A 24182-nucleotide genomic window follows, 5' to 3' on the forward strand; every position below is an offset into this window, starting at 1 on the left:
ATCTTCAGCCCCTCTCCCCTCTGTGAAGGTCAGTAGGAGGGACTGAAGGGTCCAAACCTCTACTCACAGCATTGGTTCCCCTGAAAACCAGCCCCACCCTTATGGGACTTCAGGACTTTCCAGAAATCACTTCATTAACATAATAGAAGACATATTTATGGCTCTCATCGCTTAGGAAATTCCAAGAGTTTTAGGAGCTCTGTGCCTGGAAGAGGAAGAAGAGCAAATATGTACTTCTTATTATAAATCAGATCACAATGACCTAAACATGTAAAAATACTGTTAAAATCCAGTGATGGTTAATTGCTTGGATTTTTAAGCCAGATTGCCTGGGTTCAAAACCAGCTCTTTAATTTACTAGGTGAACGACATTTGAAGTAACATTTGTGTGCTCAATGGGGATAATATTAGAACCTTCCTCATAAAGTTACTTTGAAGTTTAAATGAATTAATATATCTAAATAACCTAGAATAATGCTTAGCATATAGTAAGCACTGTATGTATTAACTATGATTATAATAGAAGAATCTATGATGTTCTCTGGGAGCTAGGGGAAGGAAAAGTCTAATTTAGTCTGCAGGGTAGAGAAGAACCTCCAAAGAGCTGGGCTCTACAGACCAAGGGGGAGAGATGGGTACTAAATCATATTTGAGGAACTTTATGGACCGTATCAGTTTTTAAAGGGTAAAGTCTGGATGAATCCTTGTCTAGATGAATCCTTTAGCATGAACTCATCATTCAAAGGATGACTCCATTCCAAATGAGTTTTCTACCTGTTAGGGTCTCGTATAGTTACATCCGACTAGAAGAAGCTCTATTCTATCCAGTTTAATGCTTACTAGTTGGTCTATAAAGCCAGTTTTTTTTCATTCTCCCTTGTATTAGACTGCACTTACAGTAGTTACACAGTTTAAATCCCATTCAGAGCAAGCGAGATTGACTCATACTTCAGGAATTTTCTCTCCATGTTACTGATGTGGGAGAAGGCAGAAGCAAACGTAGATAAAATTAAATTTCCTTATAACCTGCAGCCCAATGACAAATACTTGAGGCAGGCAGAATATAACATTTCTCCAGGAAACTCCCAATTGTCTTAAGTTTAATGCTTTGCTAGTGGAAAAACAACCTTAGCTTGATAATAGCCAGGCCTCTAGGATCCTGTAAGTCTTCTTTACATATGAAAGTCCTTTTGGAAATTTTCCTTGCCCTTACTTCCCCCAACTCTGAGAGATATAATCAGTCACCCCTCCACTTATAATATAGCTCTTTCCATCTATGGGTCCTTTCCCTGTGCTTTCATAAACCCACCTTTTTGCACTGAAGATGTCTCAAGAATTCTTTCTTGGCCATTGGCTCAGAGCCCCACCACTTCAAACCACATCATTACTAGTTCTAAAACTTGCTCAACTTGATAATAGCTAGCGACTTCTCACCTGAGGGTTTCATGGTGTTTTCTTAGAAATGAGTCAATGACATTAGCTCCAATGGCAGGGGAAAAGATGTCTAAATCACAACAAACTTTGACTGTTTTACCTAAAAGAATAGAAAAGACCAAACAATGTCTAAGAAGTCTTTTCCAAGTAAGAATAAATGCTTTATTAAGGAGGGCACATATTGCATGGTGCACTGGGTGTTATACACAAATAATAAATCATGGAAATTTACAACAACAACAAAAAAGAAAAAAGCTTTTGCCAATCCACTGAAAAATGACTGCCTCTTCTCTATATAAATGAGATGTTTTGCTTTCTGAAAATGAAAATGTTAATTTTTCTTTTTTTTTTAAGATTCTATTTATTTATTTGAGAGAGAGAAAGTGAGTGTGTGTGGGGGGGGAGCAAAGAGAGAGGGACAAGCAGACTCCCTGCTGAGCAAGACACAGGGCTCTACATGGGGCTCTATCCCACCACTCTGAGATCATGACCTGAGTGAAACCAAGAGTCAGACGCTTAACCAACTGAGCCATCCAGGCACCCCAATAAACTATTAGTTTTTCAATTTCATTCCCAGGGAATTTCAAATTTTCAGGCTTTACTATGAATGAGTCCGTGCAGCATTTAGAAGACTAAAAACAAAGGGAGGAAAGCCAAAGAGGAATACCAGTTTTCAGCATCTGCCCCAGGGCTTTGCCACCAAAACATCACCCTGATTCTTTTTGAGGTGACTACACCCTCTCTTCTCTAAGCTTTGGAATCTCTTCTGTATATGTACAAGCATTTGTCTCTCTGACAAAGTGTCATCGTCAGGGAATTTCTAGATAGGGATCTCTGAGTTAAAATTCCAAACTATATGCATCCACCCATCCTTATAATTACTCTCTTGCGGCTTTTAAAAAATAACTACATACATCAACAGTTTCGCAACTGCTTCAGAGAGCGGTACGATTAGTATGCAAATTCCCAGAGCAATTATGTAGGTGACCACAGTTTTTAATGTGAACATTGTTAAAATGTTTGAATGCTGTCATGCTGGGACCAACAGACCAAATTTGAAAATTTTATCAATACGAAGCTGTTGACTCAGCACTTGAGAATTAGATTTGAGAGTGCTGTTGCCTGAGCTGCATGCTGCCTGCGTTGGGGTTTTCTCTCATACAGAACATCATGCAGTATTGTGGGGTAACAATAAGAAATTTTTCCCATAAGAACCACAACTTAAATTACAATCTGGTAGCAGTTTTGCTATGTCTTTATATGATAACTAGTCAACAACAAGTTTTTTCTCTATTAATTTCACTTTGGTCAAATATTTTTCAGAATGGAATGAGAATACAGGACTTTCCTGCATATATGCAAATTCATTTGTTATGACACAACAAATAACATCACAGACTATAAGAATTGAGAAAAACCATAGATGTATTGATTTTACGAGTGATTTCACTATTTGGTCCAGGAGGTGAAATGCTGGTATGTCCTGGTTGTGTAGGGCCTGCACATTTCCTTAAGTTGTTCCTAGACTCTCTACCTCATTTCCTACTCTAATTAGCATTATTTAAATGAGCAGAGAGTTCACTGAACAGTACTTAATACTGTGAATAAACTGGGCTTGCTCTTTCCATTCCAAACCCTTTTTTTATCTGTTTGTTTGTCTGGACGGGTGGAGGATAGGACTTGGTACATCAGCTTACTTTAGTAAGAGTGGTGATTTTGCCTGAGCCTGAGTCTAAACAAAAGCTTACCCAGCTGGAACCAGATCATCCATCTGTATTGTTGATATAATATTTTTGCATTTGTTGATTTGTTATTAAGCCCTTTTATTGTGCTCGTGTCCTAAATTCTGTCTTTAAATACACTACAGCACTCAGGCTACAAAAATGGATTGTTTCATCACCAAGGTCTTCTTAGAAATAAAATAATTATCACTTATTTATCTATTGATTGATTGTAAGCATGTGAAAAAAATAAATTAAAATGAATTAAAATAGAAGAAAAAAATCACGTGTATATGAAATAATCATTTTTTTTTGAAAGAAAAAGAAACTGTGCTTGTTCTTAACCTATAAATTGTAAATAACTTCTCATTGCAGAAACTTCAGGCAATACTGATAATCGGAAGTGAAAAAAAATCTAAACTTCATGTACATTACTTTATTGTGTTTGTTTTTCTGTGTGTGTTTGTATGTGTAGTCAAGTGGTTTACTTTCGGGATTGGAATAGTGTTAAGAAATATAGTTTATATGCTTTCTATTCCATCTAAGGCTTAGTTATAAGAATTTCTTCATTCTTTAAATGGCCCTCCAGGTCATGATTTTTAGCAGTGGTATTATAGTCAAACAGATGGAAATTACATATTTATATAACCATTCACCCAAGTGACAGAAATTTAGGTTATTTTTTTATGTTATTACAAAATAATGCCCTAATGAACATTCATGTATATAAATATTTATGTTTCTCTCTGCTATTTTCAGGTTGAATTCCTATAAGTGGTATGGCTAAAAACAACTTATGTTTTTAAGATAGATTTTTTAATATATCATCAAATTACCTTCCAAAAAAGTTGTACCTGTTTATAAACTTACCCTCACTGTCTGCAATACTGAGTATTATCAGACTTTTTAATACCTGATGCTGATTGCTAAACAATAGTATATTCTTATTTTAATTTGCATTTTTTTCCTTAAGATTTTATTTATTTATTTGAGAGAGAACAAGCATGAAAGCACCAGGTGGGGGGAAGAGCAGAGGAAGAGGGAGAAGCAGACTCCCCGCTGAGCAGGGAACCTGATATGGGGCTCAATTCCAGGATCCTGAGATCATGACCTGAGCTGAAGGAGACACTTAAAGGACTGAGCCACCCGGGTTTCCCAAATTTGCATTTTTTAATTACAAATGAAACTAACATCTTTCTCTTCATCCTTTGTATATCTTCTATGAATTGCTAGTTACTTACTCATTTTTTTCTACCGAACATACTCATCTTTTATTTTGATTTTTAGGAGTCTTTTTTAATATAAAAGGCGTTAACACTTGGTCATATGCATTGCAAATATTCTCCTTCTTTGTAAGTTACTTTCTTATCTGGTTTACAGGTTTTTAGGAGTAGATTGTGATGCTAATAACCTTGTTATGGGGAGAAATTAAACAAAGACAGATGAGTGATCTGGGAGGAACTGATTGAGTTAGGGACACGAATGGTGGTTTTTGGATTGTATTAGAATTTGAATGATTGGCTTACTGTTTTGGGCAATGAAATTATTATTTTGGTACTTTAGCCTCTACTATTTTTAACTCTCAAAGCAACCCTTTAAACTGCTATCAACGTATTTAAGTCACAGATCTACTCAAGTGGAAAAAGCAGAATTTACAAGCCAGGTTTGTCCAATTCCAAAGTCTATTCTTATGATTATACCACATTACTTCTAAAGATTACATTTTATCCATGTGCTTCTTCAGCATGTTTTTAATGTATGCTATTCCATACAGTTGGTGTTCCATAAACTCACCATGACTGAGTTCATTTCTCAACTACATAGATGTGGGCACAAAGGACACAGAAAGGATAAGTATCTTCCCCAAGATTACCCAGCTAGTAAAACTAATCCAGGCAAAGGGGGGAAGGCTAAGAATAGTGAGATCTAGTCCATCAATCTTTTCATCTTGTGTTTCTTCCTTTGCTTTTTATGCCTAGAAAGTTCTCTGCCTAGAGGTAAGAGAAAACAATTATGTTTCCTTCTAATTATTTCTGGTGCTGGCTTGCATATTTATATTTAACTCAAGACTATCTGGAATATATTTTGGTGAGAGAAATAAATTAGAGGTTTTATCCTAAGGCGGAGGGGGCTTGATGAAATGATTCAAAGTTTTATCTGAAAGACTATATAGAAGGTAATTGCTGAGAAATATTTGAAGAAGAGAATTAGAACAGAGAACTAGTATTGCCAGAAAATTAAAATAATAATTATGCAATAATTAAAACAACACACACTGTTTTAAGAAAAAAATCAACTCTGTTCAGTGTAAAGGAACAATTAAAATAATGTGAAAATCTGTTTTTCTCAAAGAGCATAAATAGTTTATTAATTTTGGATTTGATGATTTTTCAGATCTAAGGAATGTCAAAACAATTACTGAAAAAATACAATACTCCAAATAAAAATCCAAACAAGCCTGGTGCTTGTTTCTGCAGCATATATTAAAAAATTGGATCCATGCAGAGGTTAGCATGAGCCCTGCCAAGGATGACACACAAATTTGTGAAGCAGTCCCTACTTCTCAGTTATGCAAGGTGAATTTTACACCTCAATAAAGTTGAAAAAAAATATAAGCCTGAATTTTTTCATAACAAGACTTGCCCTTAATGAATTGTGACAGTGAAATAATCCTTTTGACATGGTGCGGTTGCTATGACTATAAACATAGGTGTCACGGCAGATGCTGGCTGCAGAGGCTACTGAGCTGATGAGGGAACAGTTTCAGGCTTTGTTTATGTGGGTGCGGTGCTCTGTGCACACCCCACACCCCTGCCTCCTTGCAACGCGCACCCGCGGCAGAGCGCTGTCTTCCCTCTTATCCTATCTTTCTACTCTCGAACTGCAGTTGGGTTGGGTCATCATGGACTGTGTCTTCTTTCTTGTTGTGCTGGGATTTGGATAAGCAGGAACCTCTCCCTGGAATTATGAGGATGTTCAAAAGGGTCTCCAGGTGGAAAGCATTTGGCCTTGACATGATGTAGAAAAGAAAGGAGAGCTTGGAAAGACAATAATCCTAGAATCAAGGAGTTTTAAAAATAGGAGGAAGGGTTTTCTTTCAATCTTCTATTATTCAACCAAAAATCTATAAATGTATATGTGGTTTTCAGGATGAGGAACTCAATAACAGAAATGGAAAACTAAAGGTTGGCTATGAACCCTGAGGTTGAGGGGACTTACATGCTAACCCTTTTCTTCCCCAGTGACATTTACGAAGTACGGGAAATGTATTTCCTTCTAAGAAAAGCAAGTATGGCAAGATCCCAGCTTTTCTATAGGAATCAGTCAATTCTATTTTTGTGCTCCTAATTGTCCTGGATTCTTAAATGACATCTGACTTCTGAACTCTCCAAGTCGTAGTCTGGATGAAGCACTTTCACTGTCCCCACTGAAGATGCAGTATTGCCTCAGTGGAGAATCATGCCTTATTTGCAGCACTCAAGTGGTATAAGTTATGTCCCCCGATAAGGGATGTTCATATAGAGAAAATCTGCCACTCTGATTTGCAAAATTTATAGAAACTCCAACTTTCAAGGGCTAGTTTATGAGGAATGGCTTTTGTTCATTTTTCGTCTTTGCATTTTCTATGGTATCTTGCAGCATAAAGTCTTATGCATATAATTTTTAATAGTAAAACAATAAATACAAACAATAAATATTGAACTGAGGGGTCTAATCAAAGGAAAGCTTTTTGTTAATTTTAAGGCCAAGAGGCAAAAAAAGAAACATGTTACAAACCTTACTGATTATTTCTTCCTTACATTTACCATTGGTCATAATTTAGTAGAAAGATCCCTCCCAAAGTCAGCTTTCTTTTCTAGGAGGACTGTATACAAGTGTTATAGAAAGTAGATATTCCCTTTTGCCTTGAAATATGTATCCTTTTGCAATGTGAAAGCTGAAGTTCAAGTCTCTCAGATTCAGATTGATCAGCAGTGTTTTCAAAGATAAGTAGCATTTATCCTTCGTTATTGGATATTTATGAATCTATTAGATATTGTTCCTCCCTGCATATCCCTTGAACTTTTTTTTTTTTTTTTTTTGAGTTCGAGAAAGGTGGGGGCGGGACAGAAGAAGAGGGAGAGAGAGAATCTTAAGCACGGAACCCGATGCAGGGCTTGAACTCACAACCCTGAAATCATGACCTGAGCCGAAATCCAGAGTGGGACACTAAACCAACTGAGCCACACAGGCACCCCTTAAACTTTTTAATACTAGCAGATTAATTTGAAATAATCCCATCAGCAGACTGGGCTAAACTCGGGAAGTCATGATTTAGTATTAAAGGATGGCAACCAGGAGTAATGACTCTGTCATAGAGCCTGTAAGACCACACAGCCTGAGGAGTGAAACCCAGGTGATGGCGAGTGGGGGGGAGGTGCGGCAGGGTAAAAGGAATTAAGAAAAAGAGGAAATCTGCTTGCGAACTGACACCATGGACCTTCCACTACAGCCAAAAATACATTGATATCTATGAACACTGGGGGGTCTAGAGCTGAGATTAAAAAGACAAAGGTACAGTCTGACAGACCTACTCTGATTTCTAGCTCTGGGGTTTTCTCTAGTTTCCACTCAATGCCCATCCTCCTTAAAGTTCTTTGTACCTCCCACTGTCTTTCCATAAAGACAATAGTTTCTCTGACACTCCTTTCCAGAAACTGGGGTCTTGCCATCAGAGTTAGAGTTCCCACTAGCTGAGAATTCACTGAGATAGTCAGTGCTGCCTGGATCTCTGTGTATTGCCTACTGGAAGACTGCCTTCCTGCCATGTCCCATCCATCTAATGTTACATTTTTCTCACCTGGGATTTGATTGCTTCTTTATCACTATTCTTTGCATGTAATGTGTTCTACTTTGCTTCTCTGAGCAGACCCTCGTGCAATCCTAGTTCTGCTCTTACATGCCTTTAGGAAGAGCTGGTGCTGGACCTGTATTTTGGACTGTCCCCATGGTTAAAAACAATCCTGGTTCTCATTCATCTGTTCATTCATCAAACGTCATTTATATTCCTACTACGTGTAGGTACTTGAGATATAATGACAGAAATAACCATGGATGGACACAGGAACTCTCACATACTGTCATGGGAGTGTAAATTGGTAAATGACATTGGGAAGCAATTTGACAATATTTAGCAAAGTTGCACATGGAGACTCCCTATTATCCAGCTATTTACTGTCTCAGTTTGTACTTATAAAAACTCTTGTTTCTCAAAAACAAAACAAAACAAGAAAACCCCGAAAACAAACAAAACAAAACAAAACCCATCACCAACAAAAAACAAACCAGAAAAAAAATTCTTGTTTCTCTGCATTTGTTTCACATACTTCTCTTTCATTTATAATATATTATATAGATGATGTAAAATTTATAATTAATGGGCATTGTATATAGGTACTTAAATTCACTAAAGTGAATTAAAAAGTTATTCCCTGGGTATTGAGGCTGAGTTAGAGCTCGACTTCTGTCTTCACAAGGTTCCTTCCAAAAAGAAGAAACCTACCTCACTCCCACAGTACCTCTGAGCTCAGGTATTTCAACTTCTGTCAAAGTTCTCAGGCTTGAACAGCAGCACAGCAGATCCTCCCAAGCGTAAATACGACAACACAAATTACGTACTGTCAATTCTTTAAATACAGAATTATATACAATTCTATTATTCATCTACTGAAAATACTCACAAATTAAACATTTGTGACCGCAGAGGAAAGTATAAGATTTGAGATGTGCTCCTATGAGAAGGTGCAACCCACATCTAAATCAGTGCTGCTCTGCAGCCATGAAAGAAACATGTCACTTCCCCCCTAGTTACTGTTTCCAAAGGAAAACTGCTTAATCTTTTTTTCTATTTGAAGCCAAAGCATGCCTTCACGTGCAAGTAAGACAGTGGAGAACAAACGAGAAACTGACGAAGTGACCCTGAGATGACCCTCCAGCACTTGTGCAACCCTCCTCTCCGGCTTCATTAGCTCGTCACTACAAACTGAGGCGATGTTTCATTTTTGTGTCTAGATAACGATGCTTAAAGACTTTATCTGATTATCAGATATCGGCACCTGTTTGGAGAGTTTGCAGGGTATCCCTTGCATGCGGCTGCGAGCTCTGCTACAGCAAGGTTCCTCCCTGCAGCCTTCCCATCCCGCTGGCTGACAGGATGTTTGCTACGCTTGCTGCTAGTGATGTGTATCAGCCTGGCACTCTGCCTCTAACTACCACTGGCATTGCCTGCCCAGCTCCTGAGTGGCGACACTGTTTTGGTAATTCTCCAGAAGATGCTTGAGACCCTGCTAGCTCCTTGGCAAGGTTTGGGAGGCAGAGGAATCACAAAATTGAATGTCAACAGAGGTCTGGCTGGTAATGGGGAAGTGTGAAGGCTGCATGCTGTAAGAAAAGTGGCCATGACATTTGGCTTAAATGTCACCCAATAATAGACAATGTGAGAGTGGTGGTGAACCAGCCAGTACCTGCTCCATTGGAAGGGAGATGCTGCTGGGAACAGAGCTGACCTGCGAGAAAAGACCTAGGTTTGCCAGACGTGATTTTGCAAGAAGTGTGAAGTTAGTATTCTTAAGTGAAACTTTACTTCTGAGCAGTGTGGCACCTGATTCTTTTATTTTTTAAATGACACTACCATGGCCAAACCAAACATTTCTCTGGGCCTTGAGGAGTCACTGTGGGCCCCTAGTTTATATCTTTGACTAACACTGCTCTTACAAGTAGCTACTTGTAGAACCCATAGCCCAACTATAGTTCCAAGTCCCTGCATAGCAACCATCAGACTTCAGCATTGCAGGAGCCAAACACACACACACACACACACACACACACACACACACACACACAGTGCATGTGAGGGAGAATTCCATGCTTATCAGGGGAAAACCCACATCCTTTCCACTAATGGAATCTGGCTTAACCAACTACTTAAAATGGTCACATGCTTTGCCCAATTCCATCTCAAATGACACTTTATAGGAAAGGGTTACAATATAGCTCAGATGCCACTGCACTGAATTCAATACAGTTTGCTTTTAGTCTTGCCTTCAGGATGAGGCAAGAAGTTCCAACTGCACACATGATACAATTTCACCTCTTACCCTCCTGGGAGCAAATTCTTGAACAAAGATTATAAACACAGCTTCCAGGAATGAAATAGTAATCTTCAGGTAGAGAGCTAAATCCAGACTTAAGAGAAACTGTCTTCAGTTCTGTGGAGGCAGCCTCGCTAGTAAATCAAATTTCTATGACTGAGCAGAACATTTCAGCCCAGTGTCAGGCCTCTCTGCGTGGAGACCGCTTCCCTATATTCAGGACGCTCCTCAAGAATAATGGAAAGCTACTTGTGTCCAAGTGTAAAAGGCCCATCTCCTCTCCATGCCATGCAGGAGACCTGTATGTCACTTTCTCCTTGGAAGCCTCTCCTGCTTCAAAATTTAATGTTCACTTTCCACTAGCTAGATGGTTCAGGAACCCCAGTTGAAAGCAAAGCAAATTTAAAGGAAGAACACTTCAGCCACAGAAGCTGAAACAAGCAGCGTCCCAAGGTCCACTATCAGTAGTAAGAAACAGCATCACACTGGGGAGAGGCTAAGAGGCCACCTCTAGTTTTTGGATAACCCAGCAGGTAGCTATCCATTGTGGAGAAGATGCTTCAGCGACACTGGAATTACCTAACTAATATCTATTCTGATTGTATGCGCACTAGAGAATATTCTGATAACTTAATTTTCCCAGTAGATTTGCCTACCAGAAAAGAATGTGCTGGTCAGGCCAAACCAAAAATGGTGGTTCACTTAGCTAGATTGACATATTTCTCATTGCAAATTAACATACACATTTTCTGGTTTATATGCTGTAGTGACACAAATATATAATTCCATGTGATAAACACATTGGGAGTGCTTTATGCATTTTACATACTCAAATATTTGATAATTTGATTTTAAATAGGCATCCTCAGATAGCAACATGGTAAATTACAATATCACCTGGTGCTTTCAACTCATTTTTAACTTTTCTTTATTCATGGACTGGAAAAATGAATTTTTGTTTTTATTTCTCAAATTATTTTTCAAGGTTAAATGAATTTGTATTTCTTCATCAACAGAATTTGCCCTGCTGTTAAGAGGGAGGAAGTGGAGAAAACTCCCATCTATTGATAGCCTACTATTGTTTGGGCTTCTTAAATATATTACATCATTTGTTTTGCACAATAACCCTGAGATAAAAAGGGTATTCTCCTCATTTATAAAAATAGGTTTAAGCATGTATAATAAGACTGGCCCGGGGTCACACAACTAGTAAATTGTAGGATTACGATTTAAATTTAAAAGCCTAGAGGACTCTTCTATTTCTTCTGATTTATTATTGACACATTGTAGCCTCAAACTGTAACATAACATATAATTTCGTATGTTACTAAAAGTCTTAATTTGCCCTAATCAAGGTTTAAGTGTTATTTGGATGAGCCAGATTGGAATAGGCCACCATTCAAGTCTGGTAGACATGTGAGATTGTAGAAGGATAGGCTTTAGAGATAGGGGAATCCAGGCAGAGACACAAGGCACCACATAAATGTAAAACCTACATTCTTTGTGAGGTAGTGGGGAGGCATAGGAGAATGAGTAGAAAATAACTGTGTTACAAAGGAACAAACTGAATGTAGCTTCCAAAGAACAGATTTCGTTGCAGAGAAACTAACAACTGCATTCATCCACAGTAGGTAATCGGAAGGGGCCTACTGGCAGGATCAGCTGCATATTATATCTGAGATATGTTTAAAACTAATTTTTTAAAAAGATTTATTTATTTATTTATTTGACAGAGAGACAGCCAGCCAGAGAGGGAACACAAGCAGGGGGAGTCGGAGAGGAAGAAGCAGGCTCATAGCGGAGGAGCCTGATATGGGGCTCGATCCCACAAAGCCAGGATCACACCCTGAGCCGAAGGCAGACGCTTAACGACTGCGCTACCCAGGCGCCCCTAAAACTAATTTTGATACTTAACATTAAGCTAAACTCATTCAGAACTAGAAAAGGAGTCCATCAAATTCCCAGTTACTGTTTTCTCTGCAGATGATTTTGTGTATTTGATAATTTGGGTATAGAGTTTCAGGTTCAAAGGTTTTTCACTCGATATTGTATGTGTTTCATTGCAAGCAGTATGCCAATGAAAAGTCTGTTTTTATTGTCTTGTAAGGAATCCATCTTTTCTCTCAAGTGGCCTCAGGACTATCCTCTTTACCTTGATATTCTAAGATTTCACCATCTCTTCTCTGTGTTTTTATTTTGCATGGTCTCTGCTAACCCTTTGTGAGGTTTCATGTCTTTGTGCAGTTCTGGAAAATTCTAGGCAATTATCCCCTGAAATATTTCTTCTATCTAAAATCTGTCTAAATCTAGTGAAAGATGTCATGCCTGGCAGGCTAACTTAATGGCTGGTCTGGGTTTGAAAGTTCCCCATTCCTCTTACTGCCACTAGCCCTCAAGGACATTGTCCTATTTCTCTGCAGTAGGTGCCCATATTCATCTTTGCTGCCCGGAGGTAGATACTGCCATTTGTCTTGCAAGAGGGGGAGGAAAAAGATATGCAAGGGTTGACCTGCCTGCCTCCTTCTTTTGTGGTACTCCAACTAACCATCCTGTCAATTGCTTCCGGGTCTAGCTGGTTTTACCTCCTAGGTCAGAACTTTCCCAAGGGAATCTGTGACCTCTCTCATACGTGTTTGTATTTTTCAAAGGTCAATTACTCTTTTTACAGTTTTATAAGTTCTTGTTTTCCTGTTGGTAGTGGTTATAAATTTTATTTTTTAAATTATTTTTTGACTGTAGTTGATATGCAATGTTATAATAATTTTAGGTATATATATGACTTAGCGACTTGACAAGTTTATACATTATGCTATGTTCACCACAAGTGTAGCTACCATGTTCTGTTATATCACTATTACAACATCATTGACTCTATTCCTTATGCTATGCCTTTTATTCCCATGACTTATGTTTTGTTTTTTACAATAGCTATTTTTATTTTTAAAATATAGAGATGGGGAATAAGGACTGAGGTAGGTTTGTAAGGAATAAAAATGAAATACAATGAAATTATCGAATTTTTTAAAGGTTGTGGGTTTTTTTTCCAGAAAATTCCATGGATAATTATTTGACCATATTACTAAGTACAAAACACACATATTAATGAGAAAAAGGTGGAGGGCAGACTTCCAGTTTCAAAATGGCAAACATTTGAGGCAATCTGCCCTCCTACACTAAATTCAGAGAAATGAAGGAAATGGTCTCAGGAATGCTGCCCTGCTGCATCATCAGTCCTTTCTCCATTCCTTTAATTTCAAACTTATTCCTTCCCCTCATACCTATAGAGAGATTCTAGAATTTTGACACAATCGTCAGACCTACTTTTGTCCTCAGCATACCCCAAAACCAACTTATGCCTCACAGATCTACTGCTGTGCCTCCTCATTGGCTTAGACCACCTGGAAGCCAGAGGATTTAGAATCCTTTAATGGTGTCTGTACAGGTCAGCCTCCCAAGACAGAGAGTAGGGTAGAGAAGGGTAGAGGGAGGACAGTGGATTCAGAGGGGAAAATAAAGGCATACCACAGGCACAGAAACTATAATAAAATATCTCGTTTAGAGAAAAGAAATGGAAGAAGGTGATCTCTTGTTAAAAGCATGTACTATAACATCCGTAAGAAATATAATTCCATTGCCGAGATACTATAATATTGTAAGATTAATTTTCTAGTCTACTCATAGATAGAGATTAGGTAGATATTGTAAAAATTGTGTTTGACTCTCCAAATACATTCCACCTTATTCTCCACTGAACAGCAGCACTCTGGTTTGGGAAATTGACCTTAGCTTAATGAGTGAGGCTAGCTGGTCTAAAGAGAATCATAGGGAGGGGAGAGGATAAGGTCATAATACTTATCTCCTGGCTCCCTCCTTTCAAGTTTGCCTTCTGCGTCCTTCACTGAAGGTCAATGATCTACTCAAGACAAATCACTCTGTATGACTCTCTCCCTCCTTTGGTAAATTCTGGCCGAGGGGCAATAGTTCAACTGCTACAAAACCCTGGGTTCCTGCATTCTACCTTGTAATTCCCACACCCACTCCTTAGTAAATCATCCCTTTATGAACAGTTCCTCCTTGAAGTTAACCTATTTAGTTGTGCCACCTATTTCTTTCTGGGACCCTGACTGAAGAAGAATGAAACTTGTCCTCTAACCCAAGAATGGTATTTTGAAACTCTCACATTAGAATCTGACTCAACTGTACTGAAGGAGATTGTACAGAAAGCTTGGACTTGAAGATCACTTACCACAGGACATTGTGAAGGTCTAATAGACATGACTTGGTATAACTTCCCATTTGGGAAGAAGGTGGGTGTTTTTGGTGTCACATGGATCACGCATGGTGAGAATATTTTTGGAGCTGTAGGTATGTCTTTGGATGTGTGCTAGGCAACCGAAGAGTACGTAGTAGTGAATATCCACTGTGGTTCCATTTTATGACAATAATTTTAATTTTCTATTCATAAAGTAATCTGAATTAGTACCATTGCCAATTCACCAGCACTAGAACAAAGGAGTATAAATAGGACACAAGTTAAACTGTCTATTTATGAAATAAAAAATAACATGACTATTTGAGATTTTGGCAAACCACCCCAAATTAAAGGCAAATAACCGGGGAAGTGGCACCAAGTGCAGTCAAACTTAGTAGAGCACTGATGCCCTGATATTTGCAATATTTATGGTTTAACAATGTTCTTTTAATCATGATGTGGTTTTTCATAAGACTATTTATTGAAGTGACTATCCATATGTGAACTATTGCCCCTTTTCACACTTTCTCTACCCATATTAGGGGTCCTTGATACAGATAGGAAGCTATAGCTAAAAGAAATTATTGTCCATTCTCTTTAGATAATCCTAATCCTAATCTGATAATACAATATCCTTTCTGAGAACATTGCATCCAGTCAAAGGACAATTGGTTAACATGACATATCAAGTTTAAAAACCCCTAAATGGGACCTCAAAACCTACTTTTCCTTACAACAGCCAGAGTTTCTTTGGGGGGCACTAGTTTCTGACACTTCTGAATGATGCATGAATATGTTGGGAAAACAGTCATAACAAATCTCTTGCCACTGAACTCCTATCTTTGTCTGGATATCAGGGAGGGGGATCTTTGCATAGCATCCTACATGAGGTGGCAGAATTGTTCTAGTATCAGGGTATAGTAACCTTTTCATTAATAAAGGGTGGTGTAGAGAGAAAAATGGAGTCTTTCATGTCAAGCAGGGTCCTGTGTCAAGCAATGACACAAGCAGTTTAAGGTACTGTAGCTAGGAGATATGCCAGGACCAGCATCAGCTGACACCCCAGAACTGATAGCGAGCAGAACCAGAGGAGGTCTGCCGGGACCCAAGACCAATTAAATCCCTTTAAAAACGGGAAGATTTTGGCAACAAACTCTCAGAGTCTTCAGACATGACCTCTCTCTATGTCTGACCACTTAAAAAAGCAACTGATGCCAAAGGCTCTACCCGATTGATCTCCAAACAGAACTGAGATCCTTCACTGCTTGAAAATAAGAACCAGTTTAAGAGCATAGAGCTGGCTCAGACAGGACCAAGGCCTTGTCTCAACTGTCTGCCCACAGACTGACTTTGCATTTGGTTCATTAACTTCCGAGGCCCTCCTTGTTTGTTGTGTGGTTTATCTTATGTCCTGCTCTGTGTGCTATGTAAGAAGCCACGTTTAATTACACGGTGAAATGTCATTGAGTTTGGAATCCTGACCTGCTTTATAATTGTGATTGACTTTGCTTTGAGATTGAACAAAGCTGACAATGTGGAAAGACACGACTCTTGTGTGTGCCTTCATAGCATGCTCATGACAGGTAGAAAAGAAGAAAATATCATGTAAACTTTCCATGGATTCACAAGAAAGAATTGCTGTCTTGGTCTCAAATCTTGAATTTAGATAAAACAATTTTTAACATATAGTTGCTATTTTATTATAGTGGTCATTTATTGGAAGAGCAGTTTGCCTTCAAAAAGGATACTGATATTGCAACCAGTTTGTCCTTAATGGATTCACTGCTAAAGAACTTCATGCATTCGATGGTACAAGAAGATTGCATAATACACTTTGGAGATGGAAAGATAGAGGTACACAATGGAGTACTATATAGACATTCAAAATAACGCTGATACAGATGTTCACGATACATCCTTAAGTAGAAAAAAGATTAAACTGCATGGTGTCAGGATAGTTTTGGCAGCAAGTAACAGAACATCCAATTCAAAATGAATTAAAAATGATACATTTGTTTTTATAATAATTATTAAATGTATTAATTCAATTCATCTAGCCCAGATGTAGGGCATTATTCACGGTTGGCTGATTTAGTGACCCAACAATGTTATCAAGGAACCAGGGGGTTTCTTCTTGCTTTGTCATTCAAAACATGCTTCATCCTATAACTGGTTCCCCATATAATTGTAAGATAGATTCCAAGTACAATTAAGCATAACTACTTCTTTCCTCATTCACATTCAGATAGAGAAGTAGAGAATGGCCTTCATTTGCTATAAAGACTGAAGAGGAGGAACTTTTCTAGAAGCTGTTAGCAGCTATTTCCTCCTTTATCATTGGCAGAATTGCATCATCTGCTGATTTCTAAATTCATAGCTGGTAAAAGGAATGTGATTCTCTTTAGACCAGTCAGGCTCGTTCATTAAGCTAAGGTCCATTTCCCAAACCAAAGTGCTGCCATTCAATAGAGAATAAGGTAGAATGTGTTTAGAGAGTCAAACACAACTTTTAAAATACCTATCTAACCTCTATTTATGAATAGATTAGAAAATTAACCCTACAATGTTATAATGTCCAGGCAATGGAGTTATATTTCTTATAGATTTAAAAAATATTTCTATCTATTGCTATCTACAAGTAGTCTTGAAAAGTAATACTACCAAATGGTGGTATCTGGGTGATGGAATTACATTTCTTGTACATTTTCTTCCTTTTGCTTACCTGCACGTAACATTATTTTATAACTAAGCCACATTGGTTTTGTCTCTTTAAACTTTTAGTATGAAAACTTTCAAATAAATAAAAAAAATAAAGGGAATAGTATAATGAATCCTCAAGTATCCATCGCCTAGCTTCAACAATGATCAATTTGTGCCAAATCTTGCTTTATGCATTTTTTTGTAATTATTTGTAAAAAAAAAAGTTTTTTTAGTTAAAAAAAGTTAAGACCTAGTCACTTACTTAACATTTTCTCTAATCCATAGAATTCACCTTTATGCAATTCAGTAAAATTAAGCTAAGGACGGTCCGATACTGTTCTTGTTAGTTCCTTAAGATCATTTTTGAGGGTTGCCTGGGTGGCTCAGTCAGTTAAACATCTGACTCCTGGTTTCGGCTCAGGCCATGGTCTTGTGGTCATGGGATTGAGCCCACGTCGAGCCCCAAGGGGAGCCCTACATCAGGTTCCCCACTCAGGGTGGAGTCTGCTTTGGATTCTTTCTCCCTCTCCCTCTGCTTCTACCCCCACTCATTCACTTTCTCTCTAAAATAGATAAATTAATCAAATCTTTTTAAAAAATCCCTCTCGAATTGTGCTCAATGCATTTCTTTGGAAGTTTGGTTTTGTGCAGCTTCTTACCCTACCTGTGCTTCTCAGAAATTTGTACTGCAGTATCCCTAATATCAGGGGAAAGGCACATGCCTCTAGGAACTTGGGCATACAAATGAAGTGGCTCACTGAAAGCTAGAGTTATTTTGAAAGCTCAGTTTTATTTTTAAAATATGTGAAAATTTACATTTCACTCCATGTTTAGTAGAAATAGAATGTTTTAAATTACTCGCCATTGAATAAATCTGACATTGTAGGAAGTCAGTCCACTTTGGTCTTATGGCTTCCTGTCCTTCGAGGCACCCTGACAAATACTCCTGTGAACACAAGGTCCCCTGTTTGAGAAGCAAAGCCTCGGCTTTCTCCTCATTTAAGACTCTGATTCTGCCATTTGATTTGATTTTGTTATCTTGACTTTGAAACTCCATTCTCTTTAAGGATTTGGCTTAAATTCAGTCCTCTTGTTTTTCTGCCACAGACCTCCTCAGCTAGTGTGTCCTACCCTAGGAACTGGTCCTCAATTGCCAGCCCTACTGATTCTTGTCCTGCCCAGGCCTGACCCGATACCCCACAAGAGGATCTCAGAATTCCAAAACAATAAGCATACAAACACTCATTTATTTAATAAATTTTTATTGAACGCCAACTATGGGTCTGGCACTTGGGCAGGCCTTGGGAATACTATGGTTAAAAAGAAGGGCACAATCTTGTCTTAAGGAGCCTACACTGTCATGAGGGATACAAACGTACAGACAATTATAAAGTGGGCTAAGAAATGCAACATTATGTGAAGTACTATCTTAAGAAGCACAGAGCAGGGTCTCTTATGTGGCTCAGGAATGCATTCCAAGAATGTGATGCAGTGTAATGACAGGAAAGACAAAGAAGGAATGGCTTGGTGGTAATTTTCTGCATTTGAATGAAAACTTAGTCTTATTCAACCATGCAGAATGGTTTCTTAGAAGTAAAGAAATAGTTGAAAAAGCTGTCAGTATGGGAACTTATTTCCAGGGTTACTTATTACATTGATCTATCAAGAAGGGACTAGCACAAAGAGTTTGATTACTTAAGCATGTGGATTAGAAAAAAGAAATTGTATTTCTTTCAGATTGAGCTTTTTTTGTGAACCTCTTACAAATGTATTGTGTATTTTATTCAAGTCTCAGTACTTTTGGTTACGCTGTTGCTTCTTCCTGGAATGAACTTTTGTTGTTATCCTGGTGATATCTTCATTATTTGTGAGTTCTTGGCCTTCTGTAAAATCTTTGCCAAGTGGAATCAATTACTCCATTGTCTCTCTTCCCTTAGCCCTTTGTTTCCATACCACTCGAGGACCATCTACATTGACCTCTCCTGCTACGACTTCCTGCTAGTGGAAAGCAACTCATCATTCCATTTTCTAACCTCAGAACTCAGTATAGTACTTAAATATAATAGATACTTTAACAAATATAAGAATTAAATGTATTCAGATTTAATTTTATTTTCATAGACAACTCATTATTTTGATTACTTTATCACTAAAAGTCTATACTATCTCAGTATTGAGCAAATTTAGGCTTGTTTTCCCTTTCTTCTTTCTCAATAAAAGAATGAGGTTATGTTGGTGACATTGGTTTTTGTTCTGAAATTGTCTTGATTAGGTGAATATGATATGAGACTCATTTCCTATTGAGTAATTCAGTAACAAACACACCAAAACATTAGTGAACTCCTTTAAGGTGGAGAGAGATAGGCCTTGTTCACACACAGTTGATCAGGGCTGAGTAATGGATCTGAGTAAGAAAACTGATGAAGAAAGGCCTGTGCCTACCTTCCCATACCCTTCTATGGATATATAGTCCTGTACCTCAAGTTACCTAATCAAAAGACTGTTTGATGTCTAGACTTTTTCTTTTCCAACTTTAGTTCTCCTTTCTTTTTCATTTCAGGTATATATCAGACGCAAAAATGTTATGAGGTGGCTCTTGATACTAGATATTCTCCCTTAAATATTTTGAGACCATGAAGAAAGGGCATATCCATTCTGACAGCCTCTTTGGAGGTTCCATTTTTAATACTTTATATCCCACACTTCCAGATACTTCACACATAGAGCAGGATCTCATTATCACTTGTGTATTTTGTTTTAACTTTATTAGGCCCAAAGATTTACCAATAGGTAGAAAAACATATTACTGTAGTATATTTGGATTTGGGTTGGTAACAGGAAGTTGTGGCTTCCAGAGATCAAAATAGCCTTGTTTACGATGTTAGAAGGAAACAAAAAAAGTTGTTCACTAGGTCCAGTTTTAAACAAGCAGAACAACATACTTTACAATAATATTTCTGGTCATTCTATAAATGTTTTTGTGTGAGTCTGCTGTTCTAGGCATTATGCTAGATGCTTTGTGGAATGAAAGATGAATAAAAAAAAAGTTATTTCCTTAAAAGAGACTGCAATAGAAGTTAGCCTTTCTGTCATTATAACTAAAATCATTTTGTAACTTCCAAACAGAGACATATGTGCAAACACAATTTGCTAGAACTTATTTAAATAGTCATTGTTATGTTCTGCAGTTCAATTTCTTTCTTTCTTCTTTCTTTCTTTCTTTCTTTCTTTCTTTCTTTCTTTCTTTTTTTTGGTTTTTGTTTTTTTTTTTTTTTTTTGGATTTTTAGACTTCCAAACAGAGACATATGTGCCAAACACAATTTCCTAGGACTTATTTAAACAGTCATTGTTATGTTCTACAGTTCAATTTCTTTTTCTTTCTTTCTTTCTTTTTCATTTTATTTTATTTTATTTTATTATTTATGTATTTGCCAGAGAGAGAGACAGAGCACAAAGAGGGGGAGTGGCAGGCAGGGGGAGAAGCAAGCTCCCCACTGAGCAAGGAGCCTGATGGAGGACTGGATCCCAGGACCCTGGGATCATGACCTGAGCTGAAGGCAGACGCTTAACCAACTGAGCCACCCAGGTGTCCCTCTGCAGTTCAATTTCAATTAATATAGCCCCACTTAAGCTCATTTAACTTGGACACTTCTGGTATTAGGAGATGTCTTTTAGGGGAGGGTATGTGTTGTAATAAGCACTGGGTATTATATAAGACTGATGAATCACAGACCTGTACCCCTGAAACAAATAATACATTATATGTTAATTAATTAAATTTAAATTTAAAAAGTCAAAAAAGATGTCTTTTACATTATCATCCACCAAATCATTAATATTGTTAAATATTCAGTCCTATCTCTCTCTTTTTTTTAGAATGAAGCATTTCATAAAAATACAGGTAGGTAAGTTTAAGAAAGAAACCAACTATGACATTGTCTTTTTGACTTGAACGTTGAGTAGTGAGTGCCTCCTCTCAGACAGTTGAGATAATTTACATATACTCTCCTTCTGGCTAGCCTTATAGATTCAAGAGGGCCAGTCTTTCAGGTCTTTAGTTTATTGATTTATCACGAATACTTTAATGCTGGAAAACCACCAACCTAGAAGTTAAAAATGCACTACTAAATTATGATAGTTAACAACCCAGCCTATAATCTAGTACTAGACTGATTGGGCTCAAATTCTAGCTTAGATACTTACCAGTATGTCATCTAGGTTGAGTTACATAAATCCTGGCAAAAAACCCCCAAAGAACAAAAAACAAAACAAAACAACAACAATAATAACAAAACTCAAAGAAACAAGTGGGGCTATATCAAACTAAAAAGCTTCGACCAAGCAAAGGAAATCATCAATAGAGTCAAATGGCAACTTATGAAATAGGGGAAACTTCTTGTAAACCACTTATCTGATATAGGGTTAATCTTCAAAATACACAAAGAACTCCTATAACTCAAGCAAAAACACTAATAACCTGATTTTTTTAATTGGCTAAAAATTTGAAAAGACATTTCTCCAAAGAAGACATACGAAGGGCCAACACACACACACACACACACACACACACACACACAAAACAAAACAAAACTCTATATCACTATCGGGGAAATGCAAATCAAAACCAGAGTGAGATATCACCTCACACCTGTCAGGATGGCCATTATTAAAAAAAAGAAAAAAAACATTGATGAGAATGTGGAAAAACTGAAACTCTTGCACACTGTTGGTGGGAATGATAAATGGTGTAGCTGCTGCTATGAAAAATAGTATGGAGGTACCTCAAAAAATTAAAAATAGAGCTACTGCATCCACATGCTCCAGCAATCCCATTCTGGGTATTTATCCAAAAGAATTGAAGTTAGGATTTTGAAGTGATATTAGTACTCCTATATTCATTGCAGCACTATTCACAATAGCTAAAACATGGAAACAACCTAAATGTCCATGAACAGATGACTGGACAAAGAAAATGTGGCATATAAATAGCATTTTTCACAGAACTAGAGCAAATAATACTAACATTTCTATACAACCACAAAAGACCCCAAATAGTCAAAGCAATCTTGAGAAAGAAGAATGAAGATGGAGCTATCACAATTCTAGATTTCAAGATATAATGCAAAACTATAGTAATAAAAAAATATGGCACTGGCACAAAAATAGACATATAGGTCAATGGAACAGAATAGAGGGCTCAGAAATAAATCCACATATATATGGTCGATTGATCTATGACAAAGACATATGAATATACAATGGGGAAAAGATAGTCTCTTCAACAAATGGTGCTGGGAAAACTGGACAGCTACCAGCAAAAGAATGAAACTGGACCAACATTTCCTACATCATACACAAAAATAAACTCTAAATGGATTAAAGACATAACTGTGAGACCTGAAACCCAAAAACTCCTAGAAGACGGCACAGGCAGTAGCAACATTTTTCTAGATATGTCTCCTAAGGTAAGGGAAACAAAAACAAAATTAAGCTGTTGGGATTATATCAATATAAAAAGCTTTTGCACGGTGAAGGAAATCATCAACAAAACGAAGAGGCAACCTACTGAATGGGAGAAGATATTTGCAGATGATATACCTAATAAAGGGTTAATACCCAAAATATAAAAAGAACTTATACAACTCAAAAAAACCAAGTGATTTGATTAAAAAATAGGCAGAGGACCTGAACAGACATTTCAGCAAAGAAGACATACAGATGGCCAATAGACACATGAAAAGATGCTCAACATCACTGGTCACCAGAGAAATGGATATCAAAACCAAATGAGACATCACCTTATACCTGTCAGAATGGCTAGAATCAAAAACACAAGAAAGAGCAAGTGTTGGCAACAATGTAGAGAAAAAAGGACGCTTATGCACTGTTAGTGGGAATGTAAGTTGGTGCAGCCACTGGGGAAAACAGTATGGAGATTCCACAAAAAATTAAAAATAGAGATACCATATCATCCAGTAATTCCACTACTGGGTATTTACCCAAAGAAAATGAAACACTAGCTTGAAAAGATATATGCACCCCATGTTTATTGCAGCATTATTACAATAGTTAAGATATGGAAGCAGCCTAAGCATCCATCGATAGATAAATGGATAAGGAAGATGCGGTACACACACACACACACACACACACACACACACACACGAATACTGTGCAGCCATAAAAAAGAAAAATCTTGCCATCTGTGACAATAAAGATGGACCTAGAAGGGATTATGTTGAGTGAAATAATTAGTCACAATGAGAAAGACGAATACCATATGATTTCACTCATATGTGGAATCTAAAAAACAAAACAAATGAATAAACAAACAAAAAGCAGAATCAGACCTATAAATACAGAGAACAAACTCATTGTTGCCAGAAAAAAAGCTAGTGAGAGGATGGGCAAAATCATGGGGAGTGGGAGAGGCAAACTTCCAGTTATGGAATGAATACGTCATGGGAATAAAAGGCACACATTGGGAATATAGTCAACGATGTTGTAATAAAGTTGTACGGTGACAGATGGGAGCTACACTTGTGGTGAGCACAGCATAACATATAGAGAAGTTGAATCACTAGGTTGTACCCTTGAAACTAATGAAACATTATGTGTCAACTGTACTCAAAAAAGTTTTTTTAAATATTGAAAACTTTTAAAAAATTAATAAGGTTACAATAATACCATTCCTTTTGCTGAGATGAAATAAGTATTCATATCTTTGAAGGTTATGATGCAATATAAACTTTTGATGAATATATTTTAAATTTTGCTTAGGAAGGAGAAAATGTGGTATATCAATATAATGAAATACTACTCAGCCCTAAATAGGAGGGAATTCTGAAATATGTGACAACATGGATGGACCCTGAGAACATGGTAAGTGAAATTAGCAGTCACAGAAAGATAAATACTACATGATTCCAAATATATGAGTATCT

The 24182-nt window shown here is 37.4% G+C and overlaps 1 non-coding gene across 1 annotated transcript; it reads left to right on the top strand.

Moving 5' to 3' along the window:
- Positions 1-5616: 5616 nt before the first annotated feature.
- Positions 5617-5719, top strand: LOC121101567. Its single transcript, XR_005833560.1, has one exon. It is a non-coding gene; the product is annotated as a U6 spliceosomal RNA (small nuclear RNA).
- Positions 5720-24182: the final 18463 nt, after the last annotated feature.

The sequence above is a fragment of the Ursus maritimus genome, unplaced genomic scaffold (assembly GCF_017311325.1).
Source record: "Ursus maritimus isolate PB19 unplaced genomic scaffold, ASM1731132v1 scaffold_8, whole genome shotgun sequence".
Taxonomy (NCBI): Eukaryota; Metazoa; Chordata; class Mammalia; order Carnivora; family Ursidae; genus Ursus; species Ursus maritimus.